Raw genomic sequence first — 13,199 nt, forward strand, 5'->3', positions numbered from 1 at the left:
GAATGCCAAGAAGCTTTTGATAGCATCAAGAATTACCTGCTGGAACCACCTATCCTTGTCCCACCCGTGGAAGGAATGCCTTTGATTATGTATTTGGCAGTGTTTGATGAATCCATGGGATGCGTGCTTGGTCAACAAGATGAAACTGGAAAGAAAGAGCATGCTATCTACTATCTAAGCAAGAAGTTCACCGATTGTGAAACTCGGTATACAATGCTTGAGAAGACTTGTTGTGCTTTAGCTTGGGCTGCCAAACGCCTGCGTCATTATTTGGTGAATCATACAACTTGGTTGATATCCAGAATGGATCCGATAAAGTATATCTTTGAGAAAGCTGCTGTCACTGGAAAGATTGCACGCTGGCAGATGCTTTTGTCAGAATATGATATTGTGTTCAAAACTCAAAAGGCAATCAAAGGTAGCATTCTTGCCGATCACCTTGCTTACCAACCTCTTGATGATTACCAACCAATTGAATTCGATTTCCCCGATGAAGAGATCATGTATTTGAAATCCAAAGACTGCGAAGAACCGTTGATTAATGAAGGTCCAGATCCCAATAGCAAGTGGGGTTTAGTCTTTGATGGTGCTGTCAATGCTTATGGTAAGGGAATTGGGGCAGTCATTGTATCCCCGCAAGGGCATCACATTCCCTTTACCGCCCGAATTCTGTTCGAATGTACCAATAACATGGCTGAGTATGAAGCATGTATCTTCGGGATCGAGGAAGCAATTGACATGAGAATTAAACACCTCGACATCTATGGAGATTCCGCGCTCGCCATCAATCAGATAAAGGGTGAATGGGAGACCCACCATGCTAATTTGATTCCTTATCGTGATTATGCGAGACGTTTGCTGACATATTTTACAAAGGTTGAGCTGCACCATATTCCTCGTGATGAGAACCAAATGGCTGATGCTCTTGCTACTCTATCCTCCATGTTTCGAGTAAACCATTGGAATGATGTGCCAATAATTAAAGTGCAACGCCTTGAAAGACCTTCGCATGTGTTTGCTATTGGGGATGTGACCGATCAGGCTGGTGAAAATGTGGTTGACTATAGACCCTGGTACTATGACATCAAGCAGTTCTTGCTAAGCCACGAATATCCGCCGGGTGCTTCCAAACAAGATACGAAGACCCTGAGAAGATTGGCCAGTAGATTCCTGTTAGATGGAGATATTCTGTACAAGAGAAACTATGACATGGTATTGTTAAGATGTGTTGATGAACACGAAGCAGAGCAGTTAATGCATGATGTACATGACGGTACCTTCGGGACCCATGCTGCAGGGCATACTATGTCAAGAAAGTTGCTACGGGCAGGTTACTACTGGATGGCCATGGAGCATGATTGCTACCAATACGCCAGAAAGTGCCACAAATGTCAAATCTATGCTGATAAGATCCATGTGCCTCCGCATGCTCTCAATGTTATGTCATCCCCATGGCCGTTCTCAATGTGGGGCATTGACATGATTGGAAGAATTGAACCGAAGGCTTCAAATGGTCATCGTTTCATCTTAGTGGCAATTGACTACTTCACCAAGTGGGTTGAAGCAGCATCTTATACCAATGTGACCAAGCAAGTGGTAGCTAAGTTCATCAAGAACAACATCATCTGTCGATATGGTGTTCCCAGCAAGATTATTACTGACAATGGTACCAACCTGAACAACAATGTGGTGCAAGCTCTTTGTGAAGAATTCAAAATTGAGCACCATAACTCTTCTCCTTATAGACCTCAGATGAATGGTGCAGTTGAGGCCGCCAACAAGAATATCAAGAGAATTGTCCAGAAGATGGTAACTACTTACAAGGACTGGCATGAGATGTTACCCTATGCTCTGCATGGCTACCGTACTACAGTGCGCAGTTCAACCGGGGCAACCCCTTTCTCTCTTGTATATGGTATGGAAGCAGTTCTTCCTTTGGAAGTGGAGATCCCGTCTCTCCGTGTGATCATGGAAGCAAAGTTATCTGAGGCTGAATGGTGCCAAAGCCGGTATGATCAGTTGAATTTGATTGAGGAAAAACGTATGGATGCCATGGCTCGTGGACATTCATATCAAGCCAGAATGAAGACTGCTTTTGACAAGAAAGTCAATCCTCGAGAATTCAAGGTAGGGGAACTTGTTTTGAAAAGGAGGATAAGCCAGCAACCCGACCCAAGGGGCAAGTGGACGCCTAACTATGAAGGTCCTTATGTTGTCAAGAAGGCCTTCTCCGGTGGTGCTTTGATCCTTACACACATGGATGGTGTGGAACTTCCAAATCCAGTGAATGCCGATACAGTCAAGAAATACTTTGCCTAGAAATATGAAAAGAACAGCGTGGTAGGTCGAAAACCCGAAAGGGCGGCCTAGGCAAAAATGCGCTTCCCGGTGGATCGAAAACCCGAAAGGGCGGTCCAGGCAAAAATAAGGGACAAAAAAGAAACAAATATGAAAAGCTCGCTGAGATTGTACACAACTCAGGCAAGAATGAGCGTCTCGATGAGCCGAAAACCCGGAAGGGCGGTTCATGCAAAAATGAGATTGAAACAAAAGGCAAGTAACTATATCTAGTCAACCACCGTCTCCCTTGGGGCATCTGCAGCTGTTAATGCCTATCTTCATCTAAAGCTCCTACGCTTGCGAATTCAAAGTTTCCAGGAAATGTAATGATTGCTGTGTTCAATGTACCACCAACCAATAAAATTACCATTTTCCAAGCTTTGTGAATCCGTGGAGTCATGCCTTTGGCTGACCACCACTCTTATACATCAATTTGAGCCTTTACTTTTGTTTGAAAACTCTATTTTTTCTTCTACTTTCAAAGCTATATACAAAACATTTTCTTTCTATTTTGATAATGACAATGCTTGAAACAAACATTTTGAAAATTGAAAACTTTTTGTCTATTTTGAAAAGCAAACCTGAGCAACAGGGTACATTCAAATGAAACATGCATGAGTGAGAGTATGTTGATGTCTATTTCAATATGTGTTACAAGCAGGTTCTCCTCCAGGATAGTCTGTGGTCAATGGCAAGAATGAAAAAACAGAATGAAAATGCATGAAAATGAAAAGGCTCGCTAAGTTGAAAACCCGGAAGGGCGGCTTAGGCAAGAATGAGCACCCCGCTGGATTGAAAACCCGAAAGGGCAGTTCAGGCAAAAATGGGGCATTGAAAAGAATTTATTTCCCCGGTGGATCGAAAACCCGAAAGGGCGATCCAGGCAAAAATGGGATGCAAAAAATGAATGAATGAAATTGAGAATATAACATGCAAAAAGCATTGACCACAGATGCAATGTCTACAACATACCCAGCACTGAAATGCCCAGCACAACGGCGTTTTCCCCAGTGGAGCCTCTCAAGATTCTATCTCCAGCAAGTTGCATATCTACCTGCCCTCAGCTATGGTTCCGACACGTCTCCCAACGACGTCATCTCCAAAGAGGATTTCCAAGAATGTGTAATATAGCACGAGCCACTACGTGCCCAATACTCTAATGTCTTGTCTTCCCCGTAAAGTCGTGCCTACAAACTGCCAACAGTCATGCATTACAAGCATTCATACATGCATAATCATGCGTAATACGTGCCCATGCATTTAATAAAACTGTTATATCATCCATGCATATCGCATTTCCAATATCAATATCAGTCTCAATTCAAAACTCATGACAGGTCCTTTGTCAAAACCTTGTGAGCCAATAATATCGGTCAATTTCTACCTTTCAAATCAAATCGACGTCAAGTCAATCTCAATCTATATTTTGCCAACAAACCAATCCACAGTGAATATGTTTCTGTTCGGTCAAGTGGCTAGTTCAAGTCCAAGAATAGCTTGTACCTATCAAATTGCTTATGTTATCGGTCGAGTGCCCAGCTCAATCCAAGAGCAGCTCGTACCTGTCAGTATGTTTCCGTTTGGTCAAGTGGCTAGCTCAATCCAAGAACAAGCTCGCACCTGTCTATTTGCCTTGCTTTCAGTCGGGTAACCAGTTCGAATCCGTAAGAACAACTCGTACTTGCCAATTTTCTTTTTTTTCCAGTCGGGTCACCAGTTCGAATCCATAAGAACAACTCGCACTTTCCAATATCCCCAAGTGAGTTACCAGTTCGAATCCATAAGAACAACTCATGTTTGTCCAGTAACCTCTATCCCCTGTGAAGTTACCAGTTCGAATCCATAAGAACAGCTCGCAGTTGTCCGTTTGTTTCATTCCCAGTCAAGTACCCAGCTCAATCCAAGAGCAGCTTGTACCTGTCCAATTTGTTCCTAGTCTCCTACCTACCCTGTTATCTGTTATCTTGTCTATGTCTACCAATCCCGCAATGGATACGACATATTTTGTTAATTCCAATTCCCATGAGGTCTTGCATTCATAATCCAAATGATGCATGGCATGCATAGTATTTGAAAATGGTTAGGCGTATTTTTACGTCCAAACACAGCGCAAATGTTAATATTTAAGTATCTTCGTCCTGTCAAGCCAAAGACTCCGTCTCTTGACTCTCCAGACAAGGAAACTTAAATAGGGGCAGCTGTTATACCCTGTTTTTGGACCTAAAAATACTGGGCCCAATTTCATTTCAAACTTTGTCAATTATCAAATTTCAACTGCACAGTTCAAATTGTCTCTGCTACGCAGTGTTTTCAATCACATTTTTACCTCTGTTTTTCTTGCATAAAACCTTTCAAAATGTCTTTACTTGTCTTGTAAGTCATTCAAAAGTGTCTCTGAATCATTACATTGCTTTTTCTACAGTTTATTTCAAAATTTGCAAAAAGTCATACAGAAGGGTATTTTGGTCATTTCCTGCAGTGGGACCCATTTTCATCCTTGTGACTGTCTCTGAGTCTTTTCAAATTCATTTTTAACATTTCATCAGTAAACCCTGTTTAAATTCATTTCAAACTTGCATCTGAGTCAGTGTCAGAGTCTGTTTGAGTCAGTTTAGGTCATTTTTAGCCCTAGGGGCATTTTGGTCATTTCACACAAAATTTCGGCGTAGGGAGGTTACTTTGAAGTACCTCATTTAGGCCATTGGTTCGTTTTAGTCCGTTTTGTCAATTTTATTTTGGTTTCACTTTACGTTTGATCAAATTGCGTTTTTTATTCAAATTTTATTTTTATTACATTTTGGTCCCTCAATTAAGGTCCCAAAATCGCATTTCAGTCCAAAAGTTTCTAAAAATTGCATTTCAGTCCAAAAGTTTCTAAAAATTGCATTTCAGTCCTTTTATTATCATTTTTTTGCAGGGGCGCCCCAAAGGGCATTTTGGTCCAATTTTTCGCACAAATTTTAGTCCAGTCCAGATGTCACTTTTTTATTGGTTCAGGTACACATGGCAGCATATAAAAGGGGAACAGTGTCAGATTTTTTAGGAGGATCCATTCATCATATGCCACATCACAAACAGATTTCTCATTTTCTCTCTCTATTCTGTTAGATCAGAAAACAGAAAATCACCAAGAACACAGAAAAATCCCAAACCCTAACACACAGATTCATCACAAATTCACCAGAATTCAACAAAGATTTCTCAGATTTCTCAGATTTCTCTGCAGTTCTCAGTGATTCGTCCTTGAATCGTCATCATCGAACCGTTCCTTTCGCAATTCCAGTGCGAATCCATCGCTGTTAGCAACGGACTCAAGCACGATCACGAAAAACGCGAATCGGAGAAGAAGAGGAAAAACGCGCAACAACGCAAGCAACAGAAGCCAGTGCGAAACAACGCAAGCAACGGAAGCCAACGCGCAACAACGCAAGCAACAGAAGCAAGCACGAACGTGTCGTGAGCAAGGAGAAGAAGAAAGCAGTGGATTCGAACGCAACAAGCCAAGCCAAAACCAAGAATCACGTTCGTGAGCCAAAAGCAACAAAGAGGTAATCCTCTTCACTCCTTTCTCTCTTTCCTTTTCCGTTTTTGTTCCAAAGTTTCATCGAAGTTCAAACTCAGATCTACTCCGATTCAAACTTTTTTTAAAAAATCTAAGCTCGGATTCGAGTAACACATAAAAAAGGATGTTTAAAAACGTAAAAAAAATGTGAATCGGAGCAGTTTCAAACTCCGGCGCGGAGGCGCCACCGCCGTCCGCCGCGCCGGAAAAGCCATGCCAACCGGAGAAGATGACCGGAATCTTAGAGAGAAGTGAGAGCTTCTCTCACTAGAGGGGAGAAGAGAGAGAAGGAAAAGAAAAAATGAAAAAAACCGGACTGGACGCATTTATATAGAGCTTTGAACCGGTCCGGTTTATTTCCGGTTTTTTCCTTTCTTTCTCAGCCTCTAGATCAATCTAACGTCTCCTGTGCAATCTGAGTTTTGTGAATTGGGCCTTTGGTTTGGGCTTTGATCTTTTACGTTTTTGTTTGTTTTCCTGCTATTTGCACCATATTTCTTTGCTGTTTGAACCCCTGCATGCTTAAAATTTTCTCCAAAAAATCTCCAAAAATTATCACATGTTTCTTGATATTTTCTTAGTGTTTTTATGACATTTTTGAACATTAAGGATCTATGAAATTTTTGTATAATTAATTCATAGCATTTTAATTCTCTTTGAATTATTTGTTATGGATTCTTCTTCACACATTTGTCCTTGATGTGAGAATATGTGATAAAAGCTACTTGATGTGTTAATATGAGAGATTTGTGCCTATAATTTCATGTTGATTTGCTGTTTTGATTTGGTTCATGAGTGCTTGATTTTATGAACAATATATGCATATTTTGAAAGATATAAAATGCCAAGTTTATTCTAGAAAATATGGCATGAAACCATGCTTGCATGTTTCCAATAATTCCATGCTATAACTTGAGATAAAGAAAACTCTTTCCAAACTTGTTAAAGCATGAGAATTAGAGGCCAAGAATGCATTAGGTTTCATACCTAAGTTTTTAGGGTTTAATGTCATTTTGTTAACTTTTTGTGCTATCTTGCATGCTTTTATTTCTTAGTACTTGTTATGTTTTTTTTACTAACAAGTTTATTTTGGTACTTCATACATATCATTTAGCATTCCATTTCCATTCTTTTACATAGTTTAATTTTCTTTGCATTCTTTTTTTACTTTCATTCGGAATTGTGATATTTAGGTAGGTGTTATCTTTTATATTTCATGCAAAGACCGTAGAATGTATCTAGGACAATGTAAAAGGGACTATGGACTCTATTGATGTACACCGACACGAGCACCGACACTCACACACGGTGTATGACATTCGTTTAGATGTATGATTAGGGAACGCGAGTACTTAGAAAATTTTTTTTTTCATAAAGCAAACCAAGTTCCATAATTCTAGCTTTTTTTTAAAAATGAACTTTGGAGTCAACACTCCTTTGATGTTTCCTTTTACTTTCTTAAGAAAATTCTAAATGAACCTTAAGTGACTTAGACTATTTTATTAAGTAAAATTGGGCAAACTTCACATTTTTACTTCTCAAGCCTTTAAGGCCTCCTTTCACTTCTTCAAAAAATCATTTTCAAACTTTAAAAATCAAATAGCAACACATTAAAATTTTCTTCAAATCAACTAAAAGATAAAAAGTCTTACAACTTCTCTCCCCTCATTCTTAACTAAATAAATCTCCCATTTTCAAAAGTAAGTAAAAAATAAGCGTAGAAATCAACTTAGGAAAACGGCTCCTATAGAGGACTATAGTTACTCCGGGTGCCTAACACCTTCCCGTAGTAAAACCGACCCCCGAACTTAGAATCTAAGGGTTTTTTCTCAATTTTTCCCTTCCCAAGAAAAAAGAGAGATATCAACGGTCGAAAGGTACAAGTCCAATTAATGGCTTGGCACCCAAAAACCATGATAACACTCACGCCACGTGACTTAAGTTGCGTTTATTTTTACACTTGCGTTAGTTAACTAACGCAGGGGTATTTTCGAAAGTTTTGTTGGGGAAGAGCAGAAATCTTTAAGTTTAGAAGAGTTGAACTCGGTATTCTAAAAATGTTTTCACATTTACCATGAAAGCTGGACCCACGATTTTGTGGATGAATGATGAATCTACTTTTATTGCTCTCTCTTTAATTTGGTACTCCCTCCCTCCCATTTTAAATGACCTAATTTAAAAGGGTCATGTTAAACAATGCTTTGGGAACTCTCGTCAAGAAAGTTAAAAATTTTCCTTTAAAAAATGTTCTTTGAAAAATATGTAAATTGGGTTTAAGGTTTGGGGTATAGGGAGTTAAAATCCTCTCTATTTATTAGTCACTCCATTTCTTTCATTTGGAGAGATAAAAACACAAAAAAGTTTGAAAATAATCAATAGTAACGGGACTCACGTAGTGGTAGGATCCATTACATACTTTTTTGTACATATCACTCACAACATGGCGTTATCCATTTACTTTTAGCAAATGGAGAGGATCTTAACTCCTGTTTAGGCCTCCTCAATGCCTATTAGACACCTAAAAAATTTGAGATATAACTCGTTGAGGGCATATTTTTTTTAATTGTAACATCTTTGGTAGATATAACTCCCATCCGTATAAAAAAATAGATGATGTACCGTATCCCATGTGTATCCTGCACCGATATATGTCTGATACTTCCCGATATGTATCAGGAGAGTATCCGAAGATTAAATTTTATTTTTTTTAAAAACAATTATCTAATACTTTTCAGATACATCTGGGATACGAGGGATAGGCGGTGGAAAACCGATATGTGCAGGCTGCTTGATGTTTCTATTATATTTTGTATATATGTAATTGACTAAGTAATGATGTTTTCTATTTATGATATATCATATATGTAGTTGACTAATTGTCGCTTTCTTTATTATCAATATTACTTACATTCATATTTATATTGTTGCCACCGTCTGTTTTGTGTCTCTTTGTTTGTTTGAGACCGATCCTATTGTTGATTGCTCTATGAACGCAATTTCATTGTTGTGCCTATCATTTTTCTATGTCTGTTTTGTCTAGATTTTGCACCAATTTTTTTGCATTTGAGTTTTTGTCCATATTTTGTAGTTTGAGTTTTAATATGTAGTTTAAATTTAATTTTTTTATTGAAGTATCCCAGTCATATCGTTTCTTGAATTTTAAAATTTCCATGTATCGGTGTCGTATCGTATCCGTATCGTATCATGTATTTGAGCTTCATAGACCAAAAGAGATATTGATGGTGGCTAAAAAACCTTATAAATAATTGGATGAGGCTCATTGAGCTCACACCTATAATAAAGTTTTGAAACCCCAATATTTTGGAAGCCCTATTTGCATAGCTTGCGCCCCCCACAAGGACGCCCCTGCACACTATAAGATTAATTTATACCATTAAGGCCGAGAAACAAGTTTATATCTTATAGCTTATAAGCTTGTGTGATAAAAAGACATATTTGATAACATTCTAGAGACATTGTGTGAAAGAAGTTGAATTCTTCAAGAGGATGGAGAGGCACACTCTCGGGGGGTCGATGAAGGAATGATGAAACTTGTGGAGCTTACCTAAAAGGCTTAAGGTAGTTCGTAATAAAATATTGAAGAAGACGAAAGATGTTTAGAGGTTGAAGTGGTAAATGTGAAAGCTTGTGAGACTACATAATGTAATTGGATGTAAGAAAAAGAAGCAAGGTGGTTCATGAATAAAGTGACATCATTGTCGATTTAAAGACAAATTAAAGAATTGTTTCATAAGCCTAAAAATTACGAATTATGAGGGTTGTGTCATGGCGCGTGGACAACACTGGTGTGCAAATAAGGGTATCACCAGCTATTTCCAATGCCTCATGTGTGAAACGCATAATTCCATGCGCGAGACACACAACCACGACCTATTTTATAAATAGAAAAATTTAGCATTGCCGCATCGTTTTTTGAATTATAGGGTTACAAAAGGGGAAACTTGGAGGGTTAAAAGTTGAGGCTTTTTTGGGCAATTCCAGGGTTGGGAAACACTTTTTACACCTTTAGAATAAATCCTTGAGTCTCTTGGTCATGATAAGAGATTTGAGAAAATTGTAGAAACTAAGGTTTATAGTTAAAGGTTAATTTCTTATAACATTTGATAGACTTTTAGCAAGTGTACTAAAAATATATCGAAATAATAAAATTTATAAGTTCATATCCACAGGGACTGTTTCAATTTCTACTCGGCATAAGCGTTAAAATAAAGGATGTATTAAATTCAAGGGTGCCCTAGGTAGTTGAATTGATTTTTGTAACATAAACGAATTAAAAACAATAAAAGAATGGTTTTAGAAAATTAGAGAGAAGTATGGTTAAGACCTTTGAATCCTCCGAAGTTCTCCTATGGTAATTTGCACTACTAATTCAAACAATGATTATCTAGGTTCACAACATATTAACACTGTAACTCTACCCAATCTCTTGGCCTAGAATTCTCCCCGCAAGTGGAAACCCCTTAATCTCTTAAGTGAATTCAAAATCGTTGGAGGTTTTAACAGAACGTTAACCCCTATGTTCAGAGTCAAAAGCCAAGGTTAGTGGTCATTCAATCTCTAAGATCAATTTGCATATTCATAAAGCTAGGGTTTGTAGTCGATGATAAACATACAAAAAGCATTAAACATAAAGTAACATGAATAAAGACTAGACTTTCATTGATATTCAAAGGAGTTTAACAAATTAGAGTTCCCATAAGATTACATCGGATTCATCTAAGTCTCAACCACTTGGAAAATTAGCTACTCATGATTATTGAAATAAACAACATGATAAAAGAAATTACAAACAAGAGATGTCACACTCCTTAAGTTTTCTGCAATCATAGATGTCCTTCTATCTCTTGTGTTGCATGTTGTAGCTTCCTTTCCCAATTGATCCTAATCTCCAAAACCGTAATCTCTATGTGCCAAGCCGTGATTTACCAAAACGTGATTGAATACTTTCCTGGTAGTGTAGCGCCTCCTTTTATAGAAAAGATAATTACTCCCTCCGGTCCTATTTATAAGAGAATTTTGGGTCAACAAAAGTTGATATATCTAGTTAAAAATTCAGTCCAAATACATTCACTTTTGTTGACCTAAATTTCTCTTATAAATAGGACCGGAGGTAGTAGTTTCTTTTCTTGGGTTACGGATCAGAATTCATAGACACTTCCTTGGCCCAACAAATGTCAATGCCATTCTCTCATTTTCTTATTCACACCAACCCATTGTACAAAGCCAAGTGGCACAATAATTTCAATTCATAACCAAGTTTTCTTTCTTTGAACATTTGACTATTAAATATAATAATACTATGCTATTTCACTCGATAAATTAAAAACGACAACTTATTGAAAATGACTCTAAATTAAATACTAAATTAATAAAAATAAACTTAAAACTTAATTAAAAAGACTCTAAAAATAGTGAATGACTGATTGTTATCAATATTCTTATCTCTTTGTTTGAAAGTTTTTGATAGTAGATTAGAGAGATCTCTCTTTGTCAGACTATGTTGATTCTTGCTGAACTATGTTAACAAATATCATTGTGTTCTTCTCCTTTATCTTATTCTATTTTGATGGGTTAATAGGTCTTTACCCTCATGTAATATATGTCCTTTTTGGTTTTCCCTCCTGTAAAATTTTTATTTTGATTCACCCCTCTGTAAAATATTTTTGTTTTGATTTACCCCGTAATAGGCCAAACAAAAATCAATTTTATTTTTTTTTTAAGAAATTTTCGTTTTTGTTTGGCCTATTAGGAGGTAAATCAAATATGCAAAGGAAATGAAAAAGGATAGGTTTTAAAGCTATTGTTGAAACGTTGTCTCAAATTAGTTCCAATAAATGTATAGTAGTTAAAACTCTTGTCATGGAAAAAAAATTGGGTGAATTTTTCTAAACTTTTTCTTCAAGCATATATGAGATTATTTTTGCTTCCTACTCATAGGATCATACCCCTGCATCTAAAGTTAAGTAATCTCCTTGCTTATACGTGTCCTTTAAAAATAAGTTAGATTCTCAATTTAGATAAATGAACACACAGGTCTGCTTCCTTGAAAGAGAATACTAACATTTTATTATTGATAGTCAAACTAACTTTCATTGCAGATTCTCCAAGTTTTGGCTTTTTTTTTTTGTCACTGGATAACAATTTTTCTTTCACAACTAAAAGTGAAATGGACATTCATGATAGATAAGAAATTATAAAGTAAGTTGCTAAAATTGTAATTACATTGTAGTTGTTCTAAGGTCTATTTGTCAATATATATTAAACAGTGCCCTTTATTTAAATCAGTAATGAAACCAACATTATAACTTTAAATTGAAAACTATAGTTAACCATTTGAAGAGAGAATAAATCAATACTGCATAAATATTCCATAATAAACTCAGATCTTAATAAAACATATAGATCACAGCAAAAGAGTAAATCCAATAATGATATCTGGGTACAAGTTTTTCTCTAATACATATCATGAAAACTGCGGTAAAAATTTTTTTAAAATGGAACACAACAATAATAATTATTTCTCCTCCTTAACTTTGGTTAACAAGTGGTTAAGACCATTTGTTAAAGCTGATGTTGTGGTCAATGCAGCTTCCAATATGCTAAAACACTACATCAAGAAAAAACATTGTCAATCAGTTTTGTTGCATGAATAGTTTAGACCCAAAAGTAGTATAAAATGAAGTTCGTATAATTTACCTCCTTCACACCAATGGTCACAATCTTTTCCTTCAGGTCCTCAAGAGGAACTTGCAAACGATTGATCAATAATAAAGCAGAAATCGAAGATGAAGAAGGTCCAATAACCAATTCATCTGTAACTAGATAAGTTCTTGGTCCCTTCAAATAACCCTCATCACTTGCAGAACGTTTTAGGGAATTGCCCTTAATTAGGTCAATGGTTTCACATTTTTTTTCGTCACTCCTATATTCATCTGTTACGAAAAATTGATCATTAATAATACTTTTTTTGTAACTTTCACCTTGATAATAACAATAAAAGTGGCGACGTTCCGTTTTTATTGGTAATATATTCTTGCTTAATTTGAACTCTGAGGACAAGTGAGGATGGACAAGCCTCATCTTTGCTTCTTTGGTCATCAGATATTTCCTGATATCTAATTTAAATATACTCTTGTACAATTCACCAACACTGCCGATAGAACCGTATCCACGTAAGTTACTTACAACACCTCCCAATGGAAATGTGAGAAAACTTACTAGTAAATCTGCAAAATCTTGCTCCGCGTGAGCAAATAATATCTTTCCATCTGATTTT

Source organism: Medicago truncatula, chromosome 7 (genome assembly GCF_003473485.1).
Source record: "Medicago truncatula cultivar Jemalong A17 chromosome 7, MtrunA17r5.0-ANR, whole genome shotgun sequence".
In the NCBI taxonomy this organism is placed as follows: domain Eukaryota; kingdom Viridiplantae; phylum Streptophyta; class Magnoliopsida; order Fabales; family Fabaceae; genus Medicago; species Medicago truncatula.